This window comes from Triturus cristatus, chromosome 1_2 (assembly GCF_964204655.1).
Source record: "Triturus cristatus chromosome 1_2, aTriCri1.1, whole genome shotgun sequence".
NCBI lineage: Eukaryota > Metazoa > Chordata > Amphibia > Caudata > Salamandridae > Triturus > Triturus cristatus.
This window is the reverse complement of record NC_140580.1, coordinates 268,208,826-268,234,825: the sequence shown is the minus strand read 5'-3', so window position 1 is coordinate 268,234,825 and position 26,000 is coordinate 268,208,826. Positions and strand designations below refer to the sequence as shown.

General features: G+C 44.3%; 2 long non-coding RNA genes across 2 annotated transcripts in view; one reads left to right on the top strand and one right to left on the bottom strand.

Annotated features, from left to right (window-relative positions):
* Positions 1-26,000, top strand: part of LOC146867145 (uncharacterized) — a 1,035,764-nt gene that overhangs the window by 977,959 nt on the left and 31,805 nt on the right. Inside the window, exon 5 of the long non-coding RNA XR_014961085.1 lies at positions 8,080-8,155. This is a non-coding gene — a long non-coding RNA (uncharacterized LOC146867145). The remainder of the gene's footprint in view (positions 1-8,079; positions 8,156-26,000) is intronic.
* LOC146867146 (uncharacterized) lies at positions 12,145-23,012 on the bottom strand. The gene is made up of 2 exons (XR_014961084.1): positions 22,759-23,012; positions 12,145-15,134 (listed from the first exon to the last, which is right to left on the bottom strand). It is a non-coding gene; the product is annotated as an uncharacterized LOC146867146 (long non-coding RNA).

Below are 26,000 nucleotides of genomic sequence, written 5' to 3'. Positions count from 1 at the left end.
TACATACTCACTCTGGCTGCGCAGGCCTCATTGGTATCTGAGGCCAGGCACATGGCGCGTGGTATATCTGACCATTCGCCGGTGTGGGTCAGGCTGGATCTGGGTCGAGAGGGAGGGGGAAGGGTGGCCCCTATCAACCCTTGGTATTTCCGAGACCCCAAGATGCGCAGCGCGCTGGTAAAGACAGTAGATAATTTTTTCAAGGACAATCAGGGATCCGTGGACTCGGCAGTGTCGCTGTGGGAAGCATTTAAGACCGTGCTGCGAGGGGAAGCCCTCTCCCTTGTAGTGGCTGCCAAGCGGCGTAGAGATGGCGAGGTTTTGCAGATTGAGGAGGAGATCGCGGCTTTGGAGGGAGCGCTGGAGGAGGAGGTTACAGAGGCCTCACTGCATGAGCTGTGCTTGAAGCAATCCGAGTATAAGGACCTGGTGACGAATGCCGCTAAGACCCTCGGTAGGGAACAGCAGGGCCGTCTGTATGATGTTGGTGACAAGGCCGGGAAACTCCTGGCTTGGCTGGACAAAAAAGAACGGGTCAATAGAGTAGTGCCGGAGTTGACGGGAGAGGGGGGAGAGGTGATTGTGGAACCTGAGAGGATTGTGCAGTGTTTCTCGGACTATTTCCGTATGGTTTATGCCTCAGTGTCGGACAGGCCGCCCGAGGACTCGCATGACCTCCTGCGTGATATCGCATTGCCCTGCCTCTCTGACAGAGATAGGGACGATCTAGATGGTGACATAACGGTCGATGAGGTGGCGGGGGCCATCCGCGCGTTGAACTCGGGCAAGGCCTCGGGTCCGAACGGCTTGCCGGTCGACCTGTACAAGCTGTTTCCGGATAGGGTTGCCCCTCACCTGCGCGCCATGTTCGTGGAGGCGTGGGGGAGTGGGGCCCTCCCGTTGGATCAGCGATTGGCGACGATTGTGGTTATACACAAAGAGGGCAAACCCAGAGATAAGTGCGCCTCATATAGGCCTATCTCACTCCTTAACGCAGAGCCGAAAATTCTGGCTAAAATCCTGGCGGCCCGGTTGATTAGGGTACTCGGTGACTTGGTCCACCCGGATCAATCCGGATTCATCCCGCACCGTAACACAGCGTTAAATCTTCGGCGCCTTCATGGTGTAATCGCCAGGGCGGGCACGCTGCGTGAACCAGCTATTGTGGCGTCTCTCGACGCCACGATGGCCTTTGACACGGTGGAATGGGCATATTTGTGGGCCGTGTTGACCAAGTTCGGCTTTGGCCACGGTTTTGTGAGCTGGGTGAGGTTGCTGTATGAGGGCCCTCTTGCGAGTGTGGTGGTAAATGGCCGGGCGTCGACTCCGTTTCAGCTTGGGAGGGGTACTCGGCAAGGTTGTCCCCTGTCGCCATTGTTGTTTGCCCTCGCCCTTGAGCCGCTAGCTGCGTGGATACGCTGGCACCCGAATATACGGGGACTTAGATGGTCGCCTGAACACGAGGACCGTATATCGCTCTATGCTGATGACATCCTGTTGTATCTTGCCTCACCCAAGAAATCACTTATAGTGGTCTGTGACGTACTCACATCTTTCGGTAGGAACTCGGGTCTCGTTATCAACTGGAGTAAATCGTACTTATATGTTCTTAGTGGCGAGGTTCCACCGATCCCTCGAACTTGTTCGATCCAGGTTGCTCAGCAGGGCTTCGTGTATCTGGGGATCTTTATCTCCATGGACTCTGCCGTGCGATATGAGAGGAACCTGCTTCCCCCCCTAGCGCGCCTGAGGCGGGATGTGGAGGGCTGGCGGAGGCTGCCGCTCTCCCTCGTTGGGCGCGCGGCCCTATTCAAAATGATGTCTCTTCCCCGGTTCCTCTACGCACTGCAGAATACTTTGGATTGGGTACCGGCCAACTACTTTCGGGAGGTCGAAGGCCTCCAACGAACGTTGCTGTGGGACGGGCGGCCGCGAATAGCTATTGCAAAGTTGACGCTTCCATGGTACGACGGGGGTATTGCGCTTCCAGACATCCGACGGTACTATTGGGCCACCCAGCTGAGTGCGATTAATCATGGGCTTTATGGCCCTGCCCTCAGCCCCGGGTATGCCATGGACAGGTGGTTGCTGCGTGGTGGTAACTATTACAGGGCGTTGTATTCGCGGTCCCTGGACTCGTCCCTCACGGGGCCCACTGGTGTGGCGGTGCGTGTGTGGAAGATGGCAACTGACTCGCTGGGCTGGAAGGATAGGCTCACCCTCGCTACCCCGCTGTTTGAATCTGAGAGACTGGGTAAGCTTTGGCACACAAAAGGCTTTGACAAATGGGACTTGATCGGCATCTCCAGGGTCGGAGATGTCCTGATTAAGGGGAGGGTGAAGTCCTTTGAAGAGTTGCAGAAGGAGTATGAGCTGGGGCCATCTGAGTATTTCCGCTATATTCAGGTGCGTCATGCCCTCCGATCAGTCCTCATTGAGGGTGAGAAGGTGCCTGAGTCCTCTCCTTTGGAGGACCGGGTCCTTGATGGCCATATGCCCGAGAGCACGATCTCGCTCATCTATAAGAAACTGATCAACGTCCGGGCGGATATGCTTCTGGGGTTGAGGGACCAGTGGTCTAGGGATGGCCTCGAGTTGGATGACGAGGATTGGCAGTCCGCTGTTTCCTCTCCCAAGGAGGTTGCGATCCCGTCGCGTCTGAGGCTGGTGCAGCTTAAAATACTGCATCGAGTGTATGTGACGGGGCCAAGGCTGGTTCACATGGGATTCTCGGAGGACGGCCTATGCAGGAGGGGATGTGGTATGGTGGGTACTTTCCTGCATATCATTTGGGAATGTGGTGTCATCACGGAATTCTGGAGGAGAATCCATGCAGTGATGGGGGAGGTGACGGGCATTGCTATGCAGCCGGAAGCGCGGTGTTGTCTCCTGAATGTCTGGGGGCCCACTGATCATAATGCGGCGCAGACCCAATGGGTGACTCTGGGTAACATGGTCGCTAAGAGAGATATAGCGCGATTGTGGGGATCCGTGGGGCCCCCCACATTGACTGCGTGGAAAGAAAATATGGATTGGAGTATGCTAAGGGAGAAGACGGTATATTGCGCTAGAGGCCGCCCTCGGAAGTGGCACGCCATCTGGGGGCGGTGGAATCAATACAGGGGGGGAATTTGTCTTGCCCCTGATTTGGATCCCCCCGAGGAACAGCTTTCCTCCTAACTTCCTTTCCAGCTCAGTATGGTTAATGGACTTCTTTGGCCTCTGCTGTCCCCCTTCTTCCTCTTTTCACAGTATTGTAAATGGTAGATGATTGGGGTCCTGCCTCCCCTGGGGGGCTATCACCATGGGCATTCAGTGTTCTTGCCTTGCTGGGGGTTGTTGTGTGTTTTGTGTTTATTTAAAAATGGAATCTTTGCACTCCTCCTTCATTGTATTGTGGACGCGTCTCTGTTCCTCTTTATCGAAGCTGCCGAACCCCCGGGTTGTCGGCTGAATAGCTGTGTCCAGACTTTTGAAAATAAAGGTTTTTAAAAAAAAAAAAGAAAAAAAAAAAGAAAGAGTGGGACAGTCAATAAACGCACCTTTATATTTCCAAATGGAGTTCTGATTATAAGCAATGGGGAGAGTACGTGCCCTTACGGCTAGGGTGGTCGACCTCACGCTGGGGATCTGGGTTCGAGTCTCGGCAGGGACTCTCAACATCCTGTGATTCTGGGCAAATCACTTAATTTCCCCGTGCCTGACTAAAATGAATGATGAATGTATCCATTGGTAACGCATCTGGTGCTTATGTAAAGTGCTCCGATACCTTCGGGTCAAGTTAGCGCAAGATAAAACCCGGGGGGGTTCGGGGGTGGGGAGCATATCTCTTAAAATGCGAACGTGCCAAGATGTACTGTTTATGAAGAAGCCTGGGTGGGCTGAAGGAGTCACTGGGGTATGATGCAAGAGAATCACCCGTTAAATACACCAATAAATTCCATGGAGGCCTTTGAAGTTCCCAGGTGCGGGACCATGCCCAAGAGCACACAAGTGAGAAACAGAGGGAGGCGGCTGCCAGCTGGGATCCGACAGCTTCTGGACCCTAAACATACACATCAAGCTTGCATGCAGGAAACGACTGACAACATTTAATCGCCATCCTCAGTTCAAAACATCACCAAAGGCGCTGGAACTGCTAGAAACTAAAAATAACAAGCATTGGCCGCACGCGCGCCTCGCGCTTAAAGTTTAAACAAAAAAACGAAAAAAAAGACAAGCCCGGCGGAGCATGGCGCGCGCGCGCTTGGGGGCGGGGGAGCGCATTCCAGGCGGGGGAGCGGACCCTTTGAAGTGCTCCCAAAAAGCGGATTGCATGGCGGCACGATGCGCGTGATTGTGCGCGTGCTAGCCATGCAATCCGCTTTTTGGGAGCACTTTTCAAACCCGCTTTCAATAGTCTCGCCTTGCGATCGCTTACGCGATAGCAAGGCGAGACTAAAAAAGCATGATTAAACAGTGTGGCTTGAATTGCAGGAGCTATTTCAGATGGTGACTGCTGTATGATCGGCACGCAGACAGCTCCTTGCGCCGCTACAGGCGCCCAGCTCGTCCGTGCTAAAGGCAGGCCCTGTGCACAAGCACATGATAATACAAAGGGAACAAAACTAGTATCCACAAGACACGTTTTAGATCCAATACAGAGACAGGGCTGCACAAGCAGAGGACAAAATACAGTGGCAGCAAATGCAGTAGACAGTGAATAGGCCAGGAAGGACACAATACATACAACACAGCACAAGTAGTAGACACAGTACAGAGACGGTACAAGCAGTACTTACAGAGACAGGGCTGCACAAGCAATAGGCACAATACAGAGGCCAAGCTTTATATGCTTAGGGCACAATGTAGTGCACCACAAACGGTAGACACAGTACAGGAGCTGTACATACCCACTAACAGAGCAGCACAACAGCAGGGGACACTATACAGTAGCACGATAAGCAACGGACAGTACAGAGGCAAGTTGCACAACAAGCACAGAGCACTAAAGCAGTGGACCCAATATAAGGCAGCACAAGCAGTACATCCTTCAGCTCAATTACAGAGACATGGTATCACAAACAGTAGACAGAACATACGCCAGGTCGCACAAGCACAGAATATAATACAGAGCAGCAAAGTAGTAGACACAGCACAGAGACAGCACAAGGAGTGCACCACTTAGCTCAATTACAGAGACTGGACAGCGCACGTAGTAAACATAGAACAGGGGCAGCACAAACGTACATGCTTTAGATACAGTAGAGAACAGGGCTTGCAAATGCAGAATCTTAAATAAAGAAGTAGTGCTCCATAAACAGTGTGACCTCTGCGCAACTGTAATCGGCCCATGCCATCGACAACTGCAGGTCACACAGCAGGAGCACTCCCCGAGTCGCTGCCCTTGCCCTGAATCAGGTCAGCTATGCTTTTGGGCGGGGTGAATGCTGTCCCTGTGCGAGTGCTGCCAGAGGCGGCCAGCACCCGTTGCCCCCCGCCTCGTCACCTCTTTGCCAGGGACAGGGTCATAGTTGCTGCTCCCAGCCCAAGCGCCCTCCTATCCTATAAGCGGCTAGTGAGCTTTGCGTCTGGCAGTGCAGCCACCTGTCACCGTCTCTCCAAAGCCTTACCTGGACCTTGAAGCTGCTCCTTTACTGCTTCTCCTACTTCACGTGGACGAGCGCTGCCATGATGGATAGGGCAGGGCCACGGGGGCACGTACGCTTCGGAGAGCGGTGTCCCTGAAGCGGGCACCGTGCTCCATTTATTTACTTATTTTAACCTTGATTCGGAGCGTGGTGCCCACTTCAGGGACACCGCTCTTCGAAGCAAACTTAAAATAAGTAAATAAATGGAGCCTGGTACCCGCTTCAGGGACACCGCTCTCCGAAGCAAAGTAAATGGAGCGCGGTGTCCCTGAAGTGGGCGCCGCACTCCGAAATAAAGTAAACAAGCCCTCTGAAAATAAAAGAGGCGGCTCAACTCAAAATGAAAAATAAAAAAGCAAGGCACTTTAAAACAAGCAAAAACGCAAGCGGGCCGAGGGGGCTCAACTCAAAATGACAAAGAAATAGTGCTTCCAGACATATAAAGGAGAGCGTGTAACTCCGCAAGTGAGAGATCCAATCCTGGTGGGCGGGGCTAAAAGGAGCCAAGGCTGCAACAAGGAGGGAATAAGAAGCCTCCTTTACAAAGGTGAGCCTTCGTTTTGCATGGAGAATGATGGCAGCCATTGAGGAAGATGGGAGGGACTTCACCTCCGCCTCCGAGAGCTTCAAAATCTTTATCGATTCCAAGAAGCTCTCGGATGCCGAGAGCAGCGCATGCGCGCTGCTTTCAACAGCCGAGACCTAAAAATGAAAGCAAGAAAACACTTATGATTTTAAGGAAAGCTATCAATGCCCATAATTTTTCCGAAAAGGTCACAGTTCAGTACGCAAGTAAACTCTACTGGAGCTTAATATACATCTCAATTATGGTCTCTGTTATCTCGCGTTCCCTCTCTCTCTCTCTCTGCATATATATATATATATATATATATATATATATATATATATATATATATATATATATATATATATATATATACACAGTGCGGGAGGAGAGTAGTGCGGTTCTGTAATTAAAAGATTGGAATCACGAAATCCCTGAGTGTGACGTACTTTGTTTGTTGAAAAATTACCTTGGGCTTTGAAGTCAAGCCCCTCGTAAGCACCCGCAGTGAGCGCGCCTGGCATTGACTCTGATTGTATGTAAATATCTATATATTACTTCCAATCCTGGTTTCACCGATACAAAAACAGGCACTGACTCCGCGGGATGCAGTTCAAAGAAAAATCTTTATTCCATACGATGTGGCCCAGACGCGTTTCGGCGGACGAGTCCGCCTTGCTCACTGAATCTGGCATCACTCAGGTAAATTTCATTTAAGCATTTTAGCACCCGTGACACAAACCAAAATGGTCGCTTAGCAACCAAAGAAACCAGTGAAGGACATAGAAATGTTACAAAGAAAAATCCATATTCTGACTCATAATACCTTGGTAAACAGACTTCATTGACCACCTTACCAAATTTAGCAAAAAATAGAATGTATATTATTACCAAAATTCTTCTAAAACATTTCAAATAATTGAAACACATTTTCCGCATTTTAATTAAATACAAGCTGCGAGGGTTTTGGTCCATTGTAATAAACCTCTACCTTATCCAATATTAGTAACAGAAAAAATAGTAATGTTACTTGCCTCAAAGTGAAACACATGTGCTTAAGTTAATCTTTGGGCATTGTGATGGATATAGACTATAACGCACTTGTGTACTCATTACGCCCAATATCTCCAACTTGCAGTCACCAATATTGTTAGGACCATGTTTCCATTGGAAAAGCATTTTTTGTTTCTTAATAACTTTGGCACAGTTTGATGAATCCTTACAAAACTTTCCAAAATATTTTCCTCCACCTCAGCACCTAATGAGAAACTTTTGGGGTGATCCGTCGAACAGGGGCCAAGAAAAAAGGGGTTGTCCCAAAATACATTTTCCCTATTAATTTTTCAATAGGCACTTTAGACACAGCTACAGCCGAATTGCCTGAATGTATTCATATCAAATGTGACAGAAAGCTAGATTGTGGTTCAGAAAGAGTGCTTTTAGTAATTTGGTGTAAATCCATTCAGTAGTTTTCGAGCAATCAATGCTAAACAAAATTGTATATTTCAAATCGCGTAGGATCCGAGGGCCGATAGATCTCATCAACAATGTGGCGTCAGCCATCCTAGGACTCAGACCTGAACAGTAAAAAAGGGTGAAAAAAGACTTAAGGGGCCAAGGTATAGATACCCTCACTCCCTAGGCCTTGTGGTGGGGTGTCGCAGCGACCCTGCTTTGGGTAAAAAAGTTAAAAAAAACTTTTTCTGCAAATTTGCAATGGAATTGAACAAACAAAAAAAGCAATGTATAGTTACTTTAGGGCACAAGTTATAGTTCCTTTAGATGACTGCAACTGGTGAATTTCAGTGGTTTTGTTTGTTTGAAATGGAATGTTTTAAATGACATTTTCACCTAACTATAACTCTTTAAACTTTTTTTTTACAGTGAATATATGTGTATATATTTATATATACAAGCAAAGTCCTGAACTCCCCAATGAGACAAAGGGAGCTGAAGGCAGGTAAGAACCTCTTCACCATGCACAATGCTGACGTCCAAAAGTAAAGACAGCAAACGATTCCAAATTTTCAATTCTGACGTTTAATTCATTTGTCAGACAAGTGTCCGCCTCAGACGCGTTTCGATCGCCTCATATAAATACATATTTACTGAAAAAACAGAGGTTAAAGTGCCATTATAGTTAGGTATGATAATAAGATCTTAACATACGTTAAAAAAAACAGACATTCATTGAAAAAAACAAAGGTTAAAGTGATGTTATAGTTAGGTGTTGAAATGAGATACACATTAGCGTTCAAAAAACAAGGGAAATGTTTAATTCATAGTTTAGTGAATTAACTATAATTTGCGTCATCCGTCATACACTGCTTATGATCTCACATATCACATGACTCATGCCATATTAAATGACATCATTAAAGACATCATCCATGATACTGCTATTCACATTAATTTACAAACCCTTACATCATTGTAAAAATAATTGATTGTAAAAGGCCTATAGTCATATATGGCATAGAACTATACGTATATAATAAATGAGGCTGTACAGTCAACCAAAAGTGAATCTAATCTTATTCTTTTTGCAGAATAGCAATTACGCTGATACTCTGACCTTTGTCTTGGAAGGTAAAACAAGAACTGCAATGGTGATCAGACAAAGAGTGCTGAGAACACTATTAATTCTTCACCAAATACAATCATAATTTCAATCCCTAGGGAAAAGGATTCCGATCCCAAGAAAACAAATGGCACAAGTTTAGGAGCCTGATGCATAAGTGATACTAGCTGCATTGCTATGTTTGCATTGTGCTAATGGCTAGTCTGTCTTATTGTTGTGTGAGGGACACACATAGCCATGCCCAGCAAAGGATTTTTTCACAAAAAGTTGTAATTCACCTGCCTTGTGAATATTAATGAAGCTAGTTGCGAATCCTTGTGAAAAGTAGTGAATGCTTGGGAGGAGGACTGTATGGGACAACAGGCTTCCATCCCTGCATTCACATTAATAATGCACCTCCATGACGACCCCTTATCCATTAAACACTGATCCCAATGCTACATAATAGTGGCACATAGTGAATATGAAATCCAGGAGTGCATGCTGCGATATTTGTGACTACCACCTACACCTTCCGATGTTTACAGCTTGCAGAAGTAGAATGTTAGGGCGAATTCTGACCACCTACACATTTTGATTGATGGAGGGCTTGAATTAAAATAAGGCACCCGTAATTACGTAGGGCAGGGTTTTAGTGATTGTAATTTTGCAGGAGTAGGTTCAAGACTGATTTGCATATAGCTGGGACCAAACTGAAGTGGCACGGTGCGCAAAATAACGATGGACTGGGATGTGGCCTTGAGTAATTACCAGTGGCTGAGATTAATTCAATCGGTGTTTGGGGGCACCTTCTCCCCCGTCCAATCGCACAGCTTATGTGACCCACTGGGCCCTTATCTGATCTTGCCAACTTTCACCTTGTGATCCATATTAATCCAGATTTGGAGCTTATGCATACATCTTGATTTGCACTTCTTCCTTCACACATGGAGTAGTTATGCCAATTTCCACAGTTTCTAGTGTTAAAGTCGGGCCATCCGAACCTCTTACAAAAACACGACTAATGCAAATTCGTCTGAGGCAGTGCTGTTTACTTAAAAAACCCAATGCATTTCGGGCCACTAGTGCCCTTCGTCAGGGGTCACTACAATAACAAATGAAACAGAACAATCATTAGATTTTCATCAATTAACAGAATCACTATTTTACAGGTAATTATACATTGATTCAAGCAAGGACGTTATTTTTATATATACAGTGTGCCATACTTCCTAATCTAGCGCTGTGGAGCCTAAAGATGCCAAAATGTTCCACGAACTAGCAATTTGTGCTGTTCACTCCCTGATGTTTCCCAAAACCCATAGTATAACTTCTCCTCGTGTCCCTGTGTGAAAAAGATCTTGATATGGCGTCTAGTTCGTTCACAAGTACCTCAAAATATTGTCGTTTGCGCCTGGCATATTAATCTGCAGCTCACACTTCCCAAGAACCAAATGTGCCCTCACCTCTGTTCTACAAACGTCAACACGTACACCCTCCAAACCTTACCGGTCATTCCCACTATTTAGCTGTTTGATCCATGCTGTACTAGCCCATATGACCATTTATATTCTTGCTCACATTCACCTCAAAAGCCCCGCTGTTGCGTTTGCTACTCTGCAACCTTCGGAAAGCACCAATATTATCCTATTTACGCTGCAGCGTTGGTGTTCCATACCTGCCACTGCCGTTGTAAAACCGCCGACTCTATATTTGTCATTAAACAGATACAGGAACCCACCCTAGATCCGCCTCTTATTTAAACATCACTTTCTAAACAGACGAACTACGTGGCACACTGTATATATAAAAATAACGTCCTTGCTTGAATCAATGTATAATTACCTGTAAAATAGTGATTCTGTTAATTGATGAAAATCTAATGATTGTTCTGTTTCATTTGTTATTGTAGTGACCCCTGACGAAGGGCACTAGTGGCCCGAAATGCATTGGGTTTTTTAAATAAACAGCACTGCCTCAGACGAATTTGCATTAGTCGTGTTTTTGTAAGAGGTTCGGATGGCCCGACTTTAACACTAGAAACTGTGGAAATTGGCATAACTACTCCATGTGTGAAGGTAGAAGTGCAAATCAAGATGTATGCATAAGCTCCAAATCTGGATTAATATGGATCACAAGGTGAAAGTTGGCAAGATAAGGGCCCAGTGGGTCACATAAGCTGTGCGATTGGACGGGGGAGAAGGTGCCCCCCAAACACCGATTGTTGATGACCCGGATGCTGCTGGGGCATGGCATCTACCAAGCCGCACGCATATAGATTGAAAATGATCAGCAAAGAAATGGTGTGCATCCCTACTCTTGTAAAAATGTTGAGATTAATTCAAGCATTTCATCCATCACTTTTCCATACTTCACAGTGTGTTGTATTTAAATGTTAGCATTACTTGGCTCTCCTAACTGTCTTCCTCGACCCCTTCATAAGTTCCTAGGTGTCCTCTAAGCTTTGCTTCTCTATGTCTGTTGTTTTCTCCTCGTTCTTCACGTGCTTCACCTTGTTTTCATTATTTTGAGCTAATCTCTTCAAACTTTTTGAACAAACTTCCTTTTCCTTTAAGCTTTACCGCCTTGCTGTCTGAATTGAAAACCATGTGGAACAATCATTTGTTATATACTTGCTATCAGGTTTAGTCTGGATTTCATGAACTGTCTTTTGCAATCAATTGTGTACTGTCGATTTCATGTCTATGTGCTTTGGATTGTGACATTATAATGCATTAATAAATCAATGTAATCAAATAAGTAAACGAATACATTGTGCAAGACATGTCTGTTCATATTCACCATTACAGACAAGAAAACATATTCTGAGATGATGTATGTACCTGGTTGTTGTAAGGGAAGTTGCAAGAGATGCAGGAAAGATACAAAGCTAGTTACGAATGATAGCATTTCAAATGCTAATAGTTCCAGTGCCTACTTAATATTGGTTATATTCTCGGGATATCTTTAAAGCATTTCACAATATTACTTACAATTTAGCCATATACAATGTGTTTACAAAAATGTAATGGAAGAAAAACTTGCATATTTTTAAAGAAGAATGTACAGAGTTACTGATGATTTGTATTTATAGATGCATATGATTTTCAGATGCAGAATTATTTGAATAGTATTCCATAATGATTAGGAGTTACGGAATAGGTCAGACAACAGTGACGTTTCTAAAAAATTTTCACGAAAACATTATAAATAATTATGAATGAGTTACCTTTGTAAGAACATCAGTTTTGGTGACAGAACATATGGAGAAAGCCTTTGACTCAGCTAGAACGACTTATTGTGCTCCTGTCGTAAATAAAATATTACGCTCTATGTATTTCAGAATATCAATAGGATCATGCATAAAGCAAGAGGCTGAGTCTGTGGCATCAGGTTCAAAAAGGGCTTTATTCCAATAACTCGAGTCAAAGGGAGAATATTACCATCACCACAAGGGATCTGGAAGGGACTCAAAAGTATTCTCAAAACATTATTCACAGAGTACAGTATATATACATCGGAAACGAAAAGAGCGAAAGAGAGTGAGATAAGAGCATGTGGGCGTGTAAGTAGGTGTGAAGTTGGGCGTCCATGTGGGCGTCCACTTGATGATAATGGGTAATTTGTCATGTGTGGGTGGATACCTGGAGGGGGTTGCGTGATCTGCTGGAATTGTACTGGAACTTTGCCTTACTTGTGCTCAACTCGAGCATGACGTGTAACTGACGTGGGGAGGGTTGCTATGCAACCGGAAAAGTCTGGAAGTGAGGCCTTCAGTGAGTGAGGCCTTCAGTGTCAGGACGACCAGCACATCTTGTTTTCTCTGATATCTGATGTCTGGAGCAGGGACTGATTTGTGACATAGGTTGCTCATCACCAAGAGCCGATGTGGCATCTATTTCTTCATTTACCGCAGAGGCCTTACATGGAGGCTATGGGCTTTTTACTGACGTGAGCTTTGCAATCTCACAAACAGAGACAGAAAGGCTAGGCTTTCTCCTTTGCTGATCCCTCCTTCTCCAGGCAGGAATACGGCTCTGTAGGAGTAAGCAGATAACCGTGCTTAATGCTGTCTCGGCACCTTGTAGCAGGGCCCTTTTGGCTGAGGCCCAAGTGTGCAAGGCCAAGGATACGCAGCTGCAGCTTTCTGAACGTCTGAGGCCTGAAACCTCTGTTCGGGTCTAGCTGAGCCACAAACACGGGTTTGTATGTGGTGCAGGAAAACATGATGCAAAACGTGTAGGCCTTAATACAGATTTGTCGTTTCTCTCATGGGGAACTGAATGATGACAGGCCACGTTTATAGCATAAGTAACATGATAGGAAAGGCCATGGAGGGGAAATGCATAGGTTACATGCATGCGCACATAGGCGTTGGGGGGCACATGGGGACATATAGGCCTCATAGATTTTTATTTTCCACATTCCCTCCTTGTACCCTAGTGAACCCCCTATGTAACGTCTATTTTCATGAGACAGTCGATCTGTTCTTGTAGCATTATTTTTCCATTTTCAATGCTTTGTAAATGGGGATGTGGAACACATGCAGTAGCACACAGGCCACAAATGACCGGGCCACACTGCAGACACAGGCAACAACTGAATATCATTAATAGTATCAACCCACAGACGGTCAACACTTTCCATCCCCAAGCCGATATCAATCCCCAGAGCCAACCGGACCATGTCCACGTGCCTGGGTCTTGATGTATGCTTTGGGCAATCTTGTGAAGCCTTGTTATTGCATTGTATACAGACGGTGCGTTATTAGGTATGAAAACGCAACAGCTAGAACCGATGACCCTACAGGCCCCGCCCCTATCCGCCAGGATGACGTCAAGAACAAGACGATTCTGAAGAACGACCAGTCTCATAGCATACTGTTCCTGGGTCAGATTTCCCAGGGCCGATGCAGTCACATTAGCAACGGTTTCCAGAATCCTTGTTAGCCTTCTGATAAGTTTACTATTTTGGACGGGACCTATGAAGAAAAAGAAACCTTTATTGAAGTCTGTATATTGCTCCCAAGCTGTCTCAGTCTGGTCAATGCCGGAAGCACCGAGCCCTCGTCTGTGTCTGACAAGTGTGAGCTGAAGATCTTGATGATAGCTTGATGGGGCCAAGAAAACGGGTGGTAGAAGAAATGATATGTAGCACGTCCCACCCCAGTCCAAGGGCAGCTGCACATAGGCTGTCTGGCCACAAATAAAGTAGGTGTGTCGTGATGCTCTGAAATGGGACTTTCCTTTGTCTTTGAATACTATTCTAGTATCACACTCACTGTGCCCCAAATGTACTGAGCCGTCTTTTCTAACACACAAGTTCCCTTTTACTGGCAGGACTGTAATTGAAGATGGACCTGACATGTGTTGGGGCTTTACGTTCAACACTATGAAATCGAGGGTCGCATTTCCTTGCAGATACTCTTCATTTTCTAGATCTGTACCTTTCATTTGGGGAAGACCCTCTTCATCTGGGAAACATGCTTTGTTCATGACTTTATTCAAGTTACCCCATACCCACTCGCCCCTACACTCCTTGTCTTGACATTCTTTGGCATCACCGTTGATGGATGTCATTAAGGCAAACCATGCTCCGCAAGAACCATTATGGGAGAACGGAAAAGGGAAAAGAGGCAAGACTCCCTTTACCTTCTGATATGGGGGAAGTCGGCCACAGACCCAGCAGTCTGTAGCATTGCTAACCTGATGTGAATGGTGCAGCATCTGAATAAAGGTATTGTTGCGTAAAGCAAGTCGATACGATAATTCATGGGATGGCAGATCACTAAACGTGTGTTTTGTGGCATCATTAGTGGAGGAGTGTAAAAGTGAGGCAATAGGAGGAAAAATAGCATGTAGTATTAAGCTGATACATATTATCGTGATACATAGAAGAGATAGAACGATCAAAGTAACTATACATCTACCACGTAATAATTTACAGTATTTGCTTTTCATCCTGCTCTTTCTCCCATTCGCTTTGTTTGAGATCTCATGCAAACCAGAACGCATGTTCAACCGCTTCACCACCTAGTGGACTTAATCGATCAAACGGGTTCTGACTTATGGGATCTGAGTTTCGCTTTATATTTCTGCTGCGGAGTCTCTTCTAGTAAAGGGGGCTCAAAATCCGAGCAGTCAGTGTTTTTTTTAAAAGTACAGTCATTCCCGAAATAGCGTTTGCAGTGGTGAAGGTGGATCCAACCTTTCCGTCCCTCGACTTTCATGGCGGTCCTTGTTGTTAGCAACACCAGTTTCGGCGTTTTCCACCTCGGCTCAAGAGGACTTGATCTGTCAAAGTTCCGAATTAGGACATAGTCGCCAGGAGCGATTGAATATTCTTTGACCTGGGTGTTGTCAGGGAAAACGGCGGCAACCTGTGAACGACAAGAGAGTAGTGCAGACATCAAGGAAGCCAGGTAATCTGTCAGTATGTTACTATCAACATCAGTTATCTTTTTAGGCATTGGAGTGCCCCACATGTTTGGTGGTCTACCGAAGACCACTTCATAGGGAGATAAGCCTGTTCTAGAATGAGCTACCATTCGCATGTAAAAGAGGGCAACCGGTAGGGCTACCATCCAATCTACACCTTTGTCTGCGCAAATCTTTGCTAGTCTAATTTTCAATGTCTGATTATGTCTTTCTACAAGGCCTGCTGCTTCAGGATGTCGCACACAATGGAATTTCCAGGTATACCCTAACAGAAGGGACACTTGTTTCATGAGTTCAGAGGAGAAGGGCTGACCGTTGTCGGAATATACGCCACGCGGTAATCCATAACGTGGGAAAAACTCTTGTACCAATTGTCTGGCGGTAGTTACAGCAGTATAATCAGGGACTGGATAGGCTTCGGTCCACCTCGATAATGAACATACTACTACCAAGACATATTTGTGTCCTCTACATCTGTCCATTTGGATATAATCCATTTGGAGGACCTCAAAAGGGTGGATGGAATCCACTTTGTTCCATCGGAATGCCTCTACCTGGATTGAATTGGCAACAGATCATACATGTTCTAACCTTTTGTTTCGCTGGTGCACGCAGGTGCTTGTTGAACCATATATTCTGTAAGCTATCTATCATTGCTTTCTCTCCTAAGTGTGCAGGACTATGTGCGGTATTTATAATCACTTGTACCATCGAATCAGGAAGAAACCATGTGGATTTGCCCTTAGTCATCCAACCCTGATCAGTCAGTACCCCTCCTTGTTCTGACCATTTCTTTAATTCATCTACAGTAGCATGTGTCTGTATGTCTTGTACATCCCTGGAAGGATCCCTAACTGTCATGGCTTTGGACACTGATGGTACCTGTGACTTTGTCATGTCTAGTGAGGTCTGAGCTGTCTGTTTAGCAGTTCGGTCTGCCATATCATTGCCTTGGGAAATGGTATCTTGGGCTCTAGTATGTGCTTTACATTTTAGGATAGCTATGGCTGTTGGTAAATGTATTGCTTCCAGTAGGGCTTGAATAAGGGGGCCATGCTGTATCTTGGCCCCATGATAGGTCAAGAAACCTCTTTCTCGCCAGAGCACCCCAAAATCATGAACTACCCCATATGCATATTGCGAGTCGGTGTAAATGTTTACTTTCAGGTGCTCAGCTCTTATGCATGCTCGTGTTAGGGCGATGAGTTCTGCTGCTTGTGCTGATAATATGTCTATTCTTTTAGTCTCTATTGTTGCTGTATCAGTAGTCACTGCATATGCTGCCACTAATTCTCCCGCCCCTGTCCTCATGCATGAGCCGTCAACATATAGTGTTAGGTCGGGGTCTGGGAGTGCAACGTCTGTCAAGTCTTGTCTTGGTTTAGTCACGGTATGTATTACTTCAACACAGTCGTGTGGTGAAACGCTTTCTGTACTGGAGGGCAAAAGGGTAGCGGGATTCAGTATGTTGCATCGTCTGATCTCTATGTGTGGTTGAAATAGCATCAGCTCATAGCCTGTCAGTCTAGCTACAGTCAGGTGTTGCGTTTGTGTCCGGTTCAAGAGAACCTCTACTGCGTGTGGTACTTGTACTGTCAGAGGGTGGCCCAGCACTATCGAGTCACTTTGTCTTATGGCTAAGGCCGTTGCTGCAACTGATTTTAGGCACGCAGGCAAAGCCTGTGCTACTGGGTCTAATGTACTAGAAAAATAAGCACAGGGCTTGTGTTTTCCTGCATGATCTTGTGTTAGGACAGAAAGTGCTGTTCCATCCCGTTCTGTCACAAAAAGCATAAACGATTTGTTGTAATCAGGGGTTGCTAAAACTGGTGCTTGACATAAAGCTCTTTTTAGTTCTTCAAATGCCACAGTATGTTCTTGTGTCCAAGGGAGGACTTTAGTAGAGGCTACCTCCTGTGTCGTCAACTGTATTAGGGGCTTTGCTATGTAAGCATACTGGGGAATCCACTGCCTGCAGTATGAAGTGAGGCCAATGAATGCACGTACCTCCTTTTGTGTCGTGGGCTGTGAAAGACCTGAAATCAATTGTATTCGTTCAGGTGTCAGTCTCCTACCCTCCTTGGAGAGCAAGTGCCCAAGGTACGCCACTTGCTGTTCACAGAATTGCAACTTCGAAGGGGACACTTTGTGCCCCTTGTCAGCCAGGAAATGCAAAACCATTAGGGAAGCATCCTCACAATCATGGTCGGAACGTGCAGTGATAAGAATGTCATCGACATACTGGATCAGTGCCGTAGAGCTAGGCATATGAATACTATCAAGTTGTCGTTTCAGAGCCTGGCTATAAATGCTAGGACTTTCCGTGAAGCCCTGTGGTGCTCTTGTGAATCTGAAGCTGCGACCTTTTAAACTAAAACCGAAAAGATATTGGCTGTCCGGATGTATCGGAATACTAAAGAATGCGTTCTTTAGATCTATTACTGTAAAGAACGTAGCACTCGCATCAATGGCAGTCAATATCGAAGAGATGTCCGGGACCACAGGGTCCCGAAACTCGCACCTGACCCCAACCCTAAATCACCTATTCTTTATACCTTTAATTCACATGTCCATCCCACTAAAGTTGCTAAAATCGCCTATCCCAGCTACAGGATTGGCTGAAATCTATGGGTGGATGGTCACCCTACCATTAGATCACGATTCTTTGACTACCCCATTGTTAAACTTCCGTTCCCACAAATTCTTTTTTTCATCCCTTCTCTCTCATGAGTATATGTGTAACAATAAAGGACCAAAAATTAATATATTCAACAACTACAGTATTTTCTCATGAAGACACTGGGAGTTGGCTGCATGTCAAGCATATTGTCCTTCACCGAGTCACACTCTTTCAACTTGTTCAGCAGTCCAGCCACTTGGTCACGTGCTTTATGCGTGTTTCCCATTCCTCCCTCTACAGTCGTGTCAAGTTAATACAAAATGGGGCACTCGTTCATTACTGAAAAAACGGTAAAACAGACATTTATTAATTATGTGATAAGATAATCTTCTCTGTTACTCACCCACCTTATCTCTACTCCAATAAATAGTTAACCTAGCATAGCATAAGCAGAAAAGCGGCATTAATTATTTGAATAAAGCAACACGCGTCATGCTTTTTATTCTATATTCATGCGGCCTTGCCATGCGAGCCTTTGTATCTCATTCTATACACAACATTATCACATTTCCGGTTATTTAAATATATGTTAGGATTGATTCATGCATATTGCAAAGCAAATCTCCCATGTGTGAAGTGAGGGTGCACGTTAGTATATATTCGCTACTTACAGTTAGTACATGTTACAGGGGTACTCAATACGAGCAGATTTCTTTTCGCGAAATCCTGCTCCATCACAACCTTGAATTTTTCAAAATGTATGTGTATACTGTTCAACATTACTTTCACTGCTAGCACCACCGTCAGATATAATTTGAAAGATTCCGAATATATTTTGTTGCAGAAGTGATGGAATGAATTGTATGATATATAGAGACTTGAAAGATATTTTTATAAATTCCCCTTTTAAATGTGAGCAATGTCAAAGGTTTGGTATACTTCAAATGTGATTTTTCCTTCTTTTGGAAACTTCCATCTACCAGCATGATGGCAAGAAGCTGGCTGGATGCCATATTCCGCTTTTGCAGAAACCCTGACACCATAATTTCTAACAGAAGCTCTCAATACATTTCAAGATGTTGGCACTCAATTTGTTCTGCCACGAGAATCCATAAAGCTGTGTCCTCACCACAATCCAATGGACAGATTGAGAGAGTCAACCAAAGTCTTGAACAGTACCTGAGATGTTTTTGTAATGCTTTCAAAACACTTAGGCGGAATACTTACCTATGGCAGAATTCTCATATAATAATTCTCTTCACTCTGCTACAAAGGATTCTCCTTTTTTTTTTACTGTGTACGGGATTTACTTCCTCCTTCCTTTCTGGCTACTCCTCTGTTTACTTCTCATGTGCCTGATGGGACTCACTTTCTAAAGAGGCTTGATGCTGAGCGACAAGAGATTACCTGGAATTTACAAGATTCTAAAACTGCTATGAAGGCTAGAATTAAGTAGACTGACCCCAAACTTTAATTTGAGAGGTACGTTTTGGTGTCTTCCAGTTTCTTGCCCATTCGAAATGTACCAGACTGGTTCTGTCCTCGATATTTTGCTCCTTTTGGGATAACTAAAAAGATCAATCCTGTTGCCTTCAAGTTCCGTCCTCCTAATTCTTGGCAGATTCACTCCACTTTTCATGTTTCAAGCTGAGGCTTTAAGTGTCTTATCCTGTACGTCAGAGTTCTGCTCCTCCTGTTAGGGTGGATGGGCAACCAGAATACAAGGTTAGTGCAATCTGTGACTGCCGGATTTTCAGAGGCCAATTTCAGACCTTCGAGTCATGGAAAGGCTCTCTAACTAGTGAACATTTTAAGGTTCCTCCCTCTGCAGTCAATACCCCTACATTGGTTCATCATATTTTTTCTGGCCTTTCCTGACAAGCATGATACCTCAAAAGGGAAATATAGTGTTGCTCCTTTGGTGTCTCTGCCAAATGGGGATCCGAGGTCCACAGTGCTTTGCATGGTTCTGTGCTTCCCAGGAGTCATAATGCATTTCAAGAAGTCAGCAGCTGAGGGCTGTGAGTTTCACTCATCATCTAGCGTGCTCCTGGTCTCCTGTTTTTTTCTCTATGCCTCTCCAGCTCCAAAATGACAGTCTGCGAGTTTGCAACTGTTATTTTAAAGTTACTTACCAACTAGTAGAGTTCTGGGTTTCATTCTCTTTTCTTTTGCATTTTCCATCATGGCTTTGTTTCTTCCTGATTTAGCAAATCCATTATGGTTTGCACAAACAAATCAATAAAAAAAATTGCACGCATGCCAAGGCCAGAACTAATAGATTTACCAGTGCCTGAAAGCAAGAGGGTTTGAAGACCATGCTTTCTTTTATAATATTTCCTTGTGCTTTCTTGCTTAGGGATTAGTTTAAGGATTATCGAAAGTAGTGAACGAGTATTTGACTTCTGATTATCTAAATTAAGTTACAACTGTCTGAAATTCATCCCATTACATAATGAGAAATGCCCCAGACTTCAAACGAAAACAACATTTCTGAAAGTTGTACTGACAATAAATTAAATCCAATGTATATGATGGAGAGAAATGTCACAACAAAGCAGCCTAACAAAAACTACTACTTGACTGATTCATCGCATTATATAAATTTAATGATTTTCTGGAGTGATGACTTGTGGCCGATTTACATAGATTGCACTGAGGTTTAACAATTGTGAACCAACCGGCATATAGACTCACTGGCATCAACCAGCCAGTGAAACCAAAAAGAGAAAATTTCCACCATCAGTGATGTCCATATTGGAGATCTATAGAGTGATATGGTAATTTAATTTACCCGATGTAACCTTTAGAAAACATATTTAATTATAACAGTTGGAACACAAGTAAGCAAAATGGGACTATGGAATCAATGAATGTAGAGAGGCAGAAGAGATCTAATGTATCATAGCTGATTTCAGGAACGAGAAGGCACTTGAAGAGAAAAAAGCATTGGGGAAGATGAGGAGGACACTAGTATGGGTGTTGCAAGTGGGAGAGACACACAAAAGGTGTTGTGGGAGAAGGATTGATCTAGTTTTCAGGTGCATTTGAAAGCAAGTCTAAAGACCAGTGTGGTTCTTTTGGCAAAAATACCGAAACTGATACAAAAATGAACAGCCATGTAGAGAGTGTGGTTGCAGTCGTCGTTTTTACAGCAGATTTCGTCCAATGTCAAGACAATGTGGCTTGCGTGAGAAAGACATGAGGGGACAACAGAGGAGAACGAAAAGAAATAATGGGGCATGGAGTGATAGGATACACAAAACAAAAAGTTGTGAATACGTTATGAAAGAACTGTGAGGAAAGTGAATAAACCCAACGTGAGACAGTTTAAATATTTTTAAACTTGTTGAATGTCGGGAGTAGATAGACTGACCAACAATTAATAGACATTTCTCTGAAATGGAGATACAGATGCTCTCTATGACTTACATTAAAGTCGCCAAACACCCAGCGCCACGTTCATTACAGCTCAAAGTTCAGACAGGTACTTGTGTGGAACTATGATACTGGTACTCGATTCTTGGGGGCATATTTACAAAAAATGCTGGAGTGTGCTGTTACGCCAAATTTGGCAATGGTGCGCTCCGACATTTTTTAAATGTAGGGATGCGCCACATCTACAAAAATATGGCACACCCCTGCGTTTCCCCTAGCAATGGCGCTAAAAAGGCTGCCTAGAGCAAGCAGGCACCCTTGCGCCATGTTGCAAGGGTGTCTGCGCTACACACACCTTCCTGCACATAAACCATCAATAATGGTGATGTGCTCCATCTATGTGTGCAGCACACATAGAAACAGCAAACTACGAGGAGAATTTAATAATTTCTCCTCGTATCGCCATTCTAATACTAGGTATTACTTGGTCTTAGTTTTTGTTGTTGCCCCAGCCTTGTAAATCTGGGGTGGAGTCAAAAAGCAATGGGTTTTGCAGTGCAATGCCCACAGCAACAGCCATTGCCTGCCCCTTTGCCACAGCAGATTGCAGCGGCAAAGGGCGTATTTACAAGGTGGGGTAAATCCACGTTAAGTGGCTTAGTGCCACCTTGTAAATATGTGAAATGGCGCAACACCACCAGAATGTCAGAAAAAGTGATGCTCCAGTGGCATTGGCGGCTTGTAAATATGTCCCTTGGTCTTGATGCGGGTTTTCACCCTTGGTCCATATATTGACACTTGGGCACCGCAGATTTCTTTGAAATATGGTTTAAACTACTGCTGTAGAAACATGCCTGTGAGAGGGATGGGTGGAAAATAAAGCGAGGAGGTCTTATTGGCTGTTGAATGATGGCGACATTTATTAAAGTCAATCACAGTAGAAACAATAACTGAACAAGATGAAGGGTATGGAAGAAGGAAAACGGTGTTGTCTTGGTTCCGTGTATTGTGGGTTGAGGATCGTCTTCTTCTCCGCAGGATGATGGCACCTCCCCGAGTAAGCAAAAACGAAACAAGAGGCGGTTAATGCAGTTGTCTTGTTAGGCAAACGGTTATTCAACGTGTGAACCATGCCATCACCGTGATAAACAGCTAGGGTTTGGGAAAATAGAGGGGAGGTTTATAAGGGTATTCCGTTATGCACCTTCGTTAACTCTCGATCAAACCGTGAAAGGAAAAGAACATGAAAACAAAAATAATAATACAAAAAAAAAAGGAAAGGCAGAACGAACTTATGGGGTAATCCGGCCTGTCACTCCACCGGTTTTCCTTAATTTACTTGATATCCCTGATTTTCAGGAGAAGCACATGAATGAGGGTTGCCTCTCTTGTAATTGTGGTGACATTGCTTATGATGTCGTCCACAGTGGTTAATGAAGGCCGTGAGCGGGGTGTGAGGAAAATGTGCAAGTGATTTTCACCCCCTCTACCAGTGCCCCTGGATTCCCTTGGATTCGCCACCCACCTCCCTTCCCTTAGTTTAGTGTCCCTTGCCCCGGGTTACATACCGCAGTGGCCTCAGCTCTCCTGAGCTACGGCGGCCTTAGAGCGTACTCCGGGGGTGACCACCAATCCTCCGACCACTCTTCCGGTTCAACGCCGGCTGTCTCCGCACGTCTCAGGGGTTCCTCGTCTGCTTCTCGTCCTCGCTCTGTCGTCAGCCCGTCTGCTTCTCGTCCTCGCTCCACCGTCTGCCCGTCTGCTTCTCGTCCTCCAAGGGTGCTCCACTCTGTTCTGTTCTGCTCCCGAACACGCACACTCTGGCGTCTTCCGGGATCTCTCTTTCTACTACGGACTCTGCCCCCTTCTTCAAAGGCGCTTCATTCCATTGGTTGTCACGGGGGAGGGGAGATTCCTCGACCTGCAGGAAAAAAGGGCCGAAGAATATTAACTCTTGGTGATCCGTCTCCGGTTCCAGCGTTATACTGAACTCCGCAGGGTGGCGGCTCGGCTCAGTCTCACAATGCCTTAATTTTTTAAATGTGTCCATGCCAAAACGTCAGTTTTTCCTTTAACAGCATGACATTTTTGAATTTACAAAATAAATATTTCGAAACCAAGTTATGGTTAGGAAGCTGAAGTGGGAAAAAGGCAATAATCTTTACGCCACATGTGAACAGCTGGGAATTTGTTTTGTGTTTTTAGTGTAAACCACAGCTCTCCAATTAGTCCGTAGGGGCAACCTATCGAGCTAGTTAAGTTTTTACCATTTGAAGTCTGTTCTCAGTAGAAGAAAAATGCATTATTAAGCGCTCATTTGGCCTTCAACCTTACCAGATGGGAAACAACTGTCTTGAAATGAGAGCGGTCAGTTGAAAGAAATAGTGCAACAAAGTTGAAGTGGGTAGTTGACATTTTTCTTTTGTTGGTTGACTGAAAACGAGACATTTATACATAACTCAAATTTATCTTTTCGCAGCTGTATCATTTTACAACACACCAGCTCTGTGAACTATTTTTAAGAAACATTTTCAGAATCTTAAACTGTAGTAGGAAAGAAATATTCTCTTTTGTTTCTGCAGTCAAAAATTCATGTTAAAAGTGTTAGTTGGAAAGCAGGGTTGTTATAATTCACAATGTAACTACACACAAATGAATGACTTCTTGGGACATTCCCATTAACTCTCCTCCAGCACTCCCAAATGGTTGGTGAACTGCGGAATAGGTAGATGAAGTAATTTACCTAGTGGCCACATAATTAGATCATGTAACAAAGTAAAGATTCGAACTTATGCTTTTGACGTTTATATATCATATCATCTCCACTGTGGGAGTCCACTAGATGGTGATGAGACTGCTATGTGGGGGGTAACGCTCCCTTTCATGAAGTAGCTTGGTCAATCAGACACCTCAAACCTCTACCCAAGACAAAAATATTCCAGGTGTTGCAACAAGAATTTTTGATTCTATTAAGGACATGGATTCAAGGATTAGTCTTCTCTTTCTTCCGTGTATTTTTATCAGCAGCCAATCAGAAACAATAAATACATTTAATAACTACAACGCCTGTGAACCACATGAAGCACAGCCATGTACTCCCCTCTTTTTCCTACCCAGTCTTCTAATCACACTCCTCCTTGACCATCAAAAGAGTGAGACACCATCTTGACTGCCTCTTTTTTTTTTGTGAACTATATTATCAAATAATTGTGCAGAAGAAAAACGTGCAACTGCAATGTTTAAATGAACTGTCAGGCCATGTGGTATGAAACTGCTCTTGAAATAAAAATATGATTAGAATATCATGAACCATATATCTGAGCTCTCGGAGGGAAAACATTTTGAAATTATTAACACATACATTATATGCATAATACAATTATTCATGATGTGCATTATATATAAACCAATTTAAAAAGAAATTGAACACTCTGTATGTTTCGGGTGAGGTAATCCGTGCCTCCATGCCCTTAATAGAATTTAAAGTTCATATCACGTCAGCTAGAATTTTTTTTATTCTATGTCAGGACCAGAGGCTCCGATTATGCTTGTGTAAAGCTGATCCACCACTACAGGCGCCACATTAACAATAGGTTTGCAATAGAATTGGTTAAAAGTAGAATCGAAAGACCAATCTGCTGCTTTTAAAATCTCTTCAAATCTAGAACCTGGCCCATATGGATTGGAGGCCATGTTCCTCGGGCTGAATGAACTCTAAAACTACTGAATCAGTCCCAGTTTCTACAATGACCCATTTGATCCATCTAGCTTTAGGTCGGTGCAGGCATCGGTTTATGAGTTTTTTAAAATTGCAATCAAAAGTTGCCCACTGGTGTTAGACTTGTCAGCCTTAGGGTGGAATTCCCCCAAACGTTTTACCTTTCTCCTCCATTGTTGCTGATCTTATTTTTGTTGGCAATAGGACTCTGTGCATTTACCACTATTGCCAGTACTAAAGTGTATGAGCTTTTCTTTTTAGACTCTGAAGTAAGAGGGGGACCAAGGAAAGGAGATCCTGGACTCGCAGAAGGAGTTTTTTTATTTATTTTTTTAATAGAAACACCAGCATTTTTGGGAAAAAACAAAAAAGGGAGCAGGACTGGCGGGGGAGACATAAACCTTGCCACACATCTGGCAAGAGTCAGGAAGGATGGGTTTTCCAGGGGAGGGGGGTGGGATGTGGGGGGGCACAGGGGGAAGTGGGGAAAAGCAATAAAAGTTCTCAAGAGTCAGACCTCATAAAAGTTAGAAACTTAGTTTATTTTATAAGCTTTTCATCACTAGAGAAATGTTCTATCCTAGCTTATGGCAATATATGTGACAATATAGTCTCCATGGTAGCGGAAAGTAATGTTCGGGGACGACCTAATAGCAGCAAGAAAGGAGAAAGTGAGGGAGATAAGATGAAAGAGAAAGGAAGGGGGAAGAAGGGGAAGAAAGGAAGGAGGAAAGGAAAAAAAAAACCCTATATAGATGATCTCTATTAGGTTTTTATCCTGGAATGTCAATGGACTGCGTGTAAAGAGTCGTAGACATAAAATCCTACAATATCTGAGGGATTCTCCTGCGCAGGTCATCGTCATCCAGGAAACCCATCTATTAAAGCTAGAGGTCTCTGAGATACTAAGAAAACAAAGTTGGGTAGAGACGTTCCTTTGCACGGACCAATCCGCTAACATAAGAGGGATACTAATTATTTTTAAAAAATCGGTTAAAGTTCAAATCCACGATTGCAAGGAAGATCGTAGCGGGAGATGGTTAATTTCGAGAATTGTATTGGAAGGTACACCGTTAACATTGGTAGGATACT